The sequence below is a fragment of the Haplochromis burtoni genome, unplaced genomic scaffold (assembly GCF_018398535.1).
Source record: "Haplochromis burtoni strain Fernald_Lab_line unplaced genomic scaffold, NCSU_Asbu1 Contig_46, whole genome shotgun sequence".
Lineage (NCBI taxonomy): Eukaryota > Metazoa > Chordata > Actinopteri > Cichliformes > Cichlidae > Haplochromis > Haplochromis burtoni.
Genome location: NW_024582407.1, coordinates 2,103,424 through 2,108,867, shown reverse-complemented (window position 1 = coordinate 2,108,867; position 5,444 = coordinate 2,103,424).

Here is a 5,444-nt window from a genome sequence, read left to right as displayed (position 1 = left end):
ACCTCAGTCTTCGCCTACATTGCATGTTGTATTCTCAGGTCAGATGGTCCTCCCGTGGGCTCAGCCGCTGGTATATTTTTACTTATAAAGCTATTCTCAGTCTGCTTTCATCTTACCTGTGCTATTTCATGCAACGCAGCCCTGAATTTTTCTGCCTCACAGAGGTGCATATGAGAACAAAAATGTGAGAAGCAATCAGATCAAACAATGGACAGTCTTTAACGACTGAGCTCCCCTCTAAATATCCTATGTGTTGTCCAGTTTTTCCCGAAGTGTGAACACAGCAGCTAATGTTCGGGCGCGTTCACCACTGGGAAGTGGGCAAACTACTTTATATAGGAGGCTGTCTCACCTCAACCAAACAGAGTATTTCCAGGAGTCCAAAGGTGTTTGAATTGAACTACTTCCTGTTATGTGCCCTCTTTAGGTACATACATACAGTATGTCCCTAAAGGCCAAGAGGGACCTGGTGGAAAAGTTGCCTGCTGTTGAAAGCCAGGGAAAAATGATAAGTGGATGCTTGGACATAGCATGTTTTAGATAAAGTATGCCTATTTCTTCCCTTGTGTTATCATAGTTTGCTCACGTCTTTGTGTGTATATTGTGTATTTTACCATAAAAACCAAATTGAGTCGAGTCGAGCTGAGCTGAGTAGGCACTAGTGGAAAAGGGAAATCTTTTCTCCAAAAGGAACATTGTTTGCAAAGTTGCATCTGAACAAACAACGAGACTGCTGGAACAATGTAGACCAAAGTGGAAGTGTTTGGTCATGATATACAGCAGCAGGTGTGTTAAAAACCAAACCCAGCGTGTCAGTTCAAAGGTCTCAGTGCAACTGTCAAGCACGGTGATGGGGGGGTGTAATGATTTTGGCTTGTTTTGTAGCCACAGGATCTGGACATCTTGCAGTCATTGAGTCGACCATGAAATCATCTCTCTACTAATGAATTCTAGAATCAAACATGAGACCATCTGCCTGACAGCTAAAGCTTGGCCAAAAATGGGTCATGCAATAGGACAATGATCCCAAGCGCAGCAGCAAAAGAAAAGAATGAAGGTGTTGCAATGACCCAGTCAAAGTGAAGACTTCAGACTTGATTGAAATGCTGCAGCAGGACCCTAAGAGAGGCCACAAATCTCAATCAACTGAAGCAACGTTATAGAGAAATGTGGGAAAAAATGTCTCTGCAATGATGTCAGACACTGATAAAGTCATATAGTAAACAGTGGAAGTTATTGCTGCTAAAAGTGGTTCTACAAGCTGTTGACTCATGTCGTGTACTTACCTTTTTCTTCATGGCATCTTGTGAAAATCTTTTTTGTGACTGTTCACAAATCAGGACCCTAAAATGTGTCTCCAAATAAAGATTGCTGTTTGGGTAAATTATTGTCAGATCAAATTCATTAAGTGATTTTATGCCATGCTGAGTTTACAGTTACAGTATCAAACACTGAGCTTCAGATTAAGAAAAAAAAATTCCACCTATATCACTGTGTAAATATTGAAATAATATGCAAGCTTTTGGGCACATTCTTACCTTTTCTGCATCCAGTCAAAGTGAATTTATGATCCCCTTTGATCCTGCACAGTAGCCAAATAATTCCTCCTCCTATAAGGAACCACCGAGCAGACGTTCAGAGAAGAAAAACCACTGCTGCTCAACCTTTTCCATGTTTTATACAGAAACAAAGGCAGATAAAGTGATGGAGTAAAACTCTACATCAACAAATGCTAATCACAAGGTGACACATGGGCGGCGAAATGTTGTGCTTTTCCAAAAATCTCTAAACACTGACTGAAGCTTCTGCTTGTGATCCCAGAGAGAGGGAGAAAGAGGAGTTAGAGAGGAATGTGGATATAAAAGAATGATATACAGTTGGGGTTTGGAGTTGAAAGATAATTAGAACAGCAGTGAAGGATTCTGCTGCTGATCCCAGAAAAAACACCTCCGCCAGCTGGGTTCAAAGTCCAGGAGGGAGAAAAGACAAGAGGAGGGGAAGACAGAGAGAGGGCCACAGGAAGGGAGAGATTTGGGGATCTAGCAGAAGAGTGGTGGAGCGCACCTTGTTGTGCCATCTGGGCCGACTCCCCCACTACAAACACACACACATATATCTCGTTCCCCTTCTCCTCCTCCTCCTCCCAGCCCATTAGGATGGAGGATTAAGGTGGTGGAAATTACAAGATGCAGCCGACAGGAGCGTACCTGGCAATACATTTAACTGTCCAGGGGAGGAAAATGAGAAGGTGAGAGAGGGGAGAAACCGAGGAAGGCTGCAAAGGAGGAGGAACAAATGAGATGGGTGGGGGTGGGGGGGGTGGGGAGATAATTAGGGAAAAAGAGGACAACACGCTCACATCAGGACTGCAGAAAAAAGAAACTTTCTTCATCGCACGCTCAGCCGACTCATCTTCAAAAGTGGCAGTGTGAGCAAGAGGGTGCCAAACAGATGCTGGTACAATTGCTGCCATGCCCCCCACTCCCTACAACCACCACCACCAACAACTCTGCTCCTCACCCATTCCATCCACCTAGCCAGCCAGGGGGGCGGGGGAGGTGGGGGACTACGGCTATGGATGGCGCCCATATGGCCGCAGCTGATGGGGGTGATTGTCGGTATTGTTCACTTTGTCAGCGATCCTGGGGATGCGGGAGAGAGCTAATGATAATGCAGAGTGCAGATGTGCTCCGGAGCAGCCCAGTCGTTAAGCAACAACAGCTTGTGTTTTGTGTGTGCATGTGTGTGTGTGTGTGTGTGTGTGTGTGTGTGTGTGTGTGTGTGTGTGTGTGTGCGTGAGGAAAAAAGAGAGTTACAACCACAGCTGCTTGCCAGCCTGTCTGCCTTCTTGTGAAGACCTTCTGGAAAGCCCACTATATGAACACACACAACCTTACATGTCACATTGACGCACACAGACACACACACACACACACAGCTGTTTGGTTCTTTAATGTTGATCTGCACGTTTACTCATCCAAAATGTTTCCTGTGCACAACATACAGAGCTCGAGCTTTGAGGTGTTTTATAGAAATAAAATCTTTGAGTTATTTTTGGACTTTTTTAAAGTGTGTTTGCTTTGTCCACTCACTGAAAAAGTGATGCATCGATGGCATTTGGACTGATACTGACCTGCATCCAGAAACAGCCGTGAATAAATCACAGCACAGTAAGTGCTGTGTCCTTATCGAAGGAACATAGTTCCTCCTTTTATTTTTGAGTATTTACTACTTTCTCTTGTTCTGTTTATTTCCTCACATTTCCATTTACCAGACATCACCATACTGGATTGATGATCTTTTCAGCCCCTTCCCTCAAGCCAATCAGTCTTTGGATGCTTTTCTTTGGATATGATTGCAATTCTGTCAGTCTCCAGAAGTCCCGAACTAAAGGTTTCCATCAACCACATGCTGGCTTTACTCCACTACAACCAGCATCTGGACTCCAGGGGATCTTATGAAGATGTATCACGCATCAAACTGCCAAAATCCTTCTCTGCTGTAACCTCAAAAATATTCTTTAATACTACTGATCTCTGATTGAGCTGCCAGTTGTTGTTTTTGTTTTTTGTTTTTATAAAAAGTCAAGAGGACTACCAACTTAATTTTTAGTGACACAACACTCACTGGTCTTGTGCTGCTTTTCATAAAACACACTGGAATCTAAACTGGGGAAGTAAAAACTGCGGTCCAAGAGAAATTTAGTGATCAGGTTGCATGCGACATTTCTTTGCATACTTGTTCCCATCATCACTCATCATTTGGTAAATGGTAAATGGCCTGCATTTGTATAGCGCTTTACTCAGTCCCTAAGGACCCCAAAGCGCTTTACACTACATTCAGTCATTCATCCATTCACACACACATTCACACACTGGCAATGCCAAGCTACATTGTAGCCACAGCTGCCCTGGGGCGCACTGACAGAGGCTTTGTGTGAACCAGTGTCTGTAAATAGTTTGCAGGGGTACACAAGTTAGTCCGTGGATTATTTCCTCATGTTGTTACACTATCCAATAAATTATATAAGCTTTGGTCTGAAGAAGCTTCTCGGATGAGAGGTGAAACGTCTTCAAGCAACTTAAAGAAGTCCAGACGCTTTTCTTTGCAAGCTCCTTTGACTACGTTGACCTGGATGACTGAGAACCTTCACAGACAAGCTTCGGTCTTGAATCTCTCCTGGTCATTTTAATGCAGAAGGTTCCGTTAACACCACTGTTAGCGACACTTCCTGACACACGGGGAAGGTTTAGGGTCAATTTTCAACATGATTAGGAAGAAAAACATACATACATCCAAGTCAGGAGGTAGTGTGGCTGGCAGATGGCACAATCACATGAATCACATCTTCAGTGTTTGAGGTCTGGGAGGGGATCATGGTTTGTTTTCAGTACATCCTTTCACATCCTAAAGCACACGTTAAAAGGCAAATTTCCCTTTTCAACCAGTCTTTTCCTTAGCTTCTTTAGCTATCCCAGTTATGCATCCTATGAATGTGACAATACCAGCTGAGCATTTTTGCCCCTAAATTCATGACAACAATGTCCAGTGACTCCTATTGAACAATATTTGACTAATCTGCACATTAAAACCACTATGGTCCTAAGTATCAATATGTAAAGTCTTAGAAGTGAGAAGTGGTGGTGATAATGCACACTCATCCTCAGTTTTGGCCAAGCTTCAGCTTTTGGAGAGATAGCCTCATATTTGATTCTGAAATACGATTCAGAGGAGTTCATGGTTAACTCACTGACTGCAAGGTGCTCGGGTCCTGTGACTGCAAAACAAGCCCAAATCATTGCTCCTCTACCACCGTGTTTAACATTAGGTGTGAGGTGTTTGTGCTGATGAGCTGCGTTTGGTTTTCTCAAAACATGGTGCTCCACTTTCCCAACTTTGGTCTTTGTGAAGTTTTGTGGTTGCACCTCATTCATTTGTCTCTATTATCAAGTTTAGTGTTAGCCTTCAGCTTTCAGTGTCAGTTAACTGTCCTTTGGTTACTTCCTGTTTTACTTTGAAGATCTCTTGTGTCATGTTTGGTTTTACTTCCTGTGTTTGTTTCCCTCCGTCCATTGTAATTGCATGTCTTGCTCTAATTCGTCTCACATGTGTTGCATTTCAAAAAAAATTATTTTTTTCCCATTTTATCCTTTTCAGTTCATGTTTTTGCACCATGTGTTTCATTTATGTTCATGTGTTTTTGTCTTTCTGTGTTTTTATCACCCTCTCTCCACCACTCCAACAGCCGCATTCTGGTAGTAAAGTTTGCTGCCATCTCCCAAAAAAATCTGATTTCATATTTGGAAACCACTTATTTTATGCAATGAGATGACCTGACAATAAATTCTGTATTCATGATCATGAAGCTGAGGCAGGTGAATTCACCTGTGTTGGATTAGTTTGCACAGAAGCAGTGTAAGAACAAATCAAAGATGCATACACAA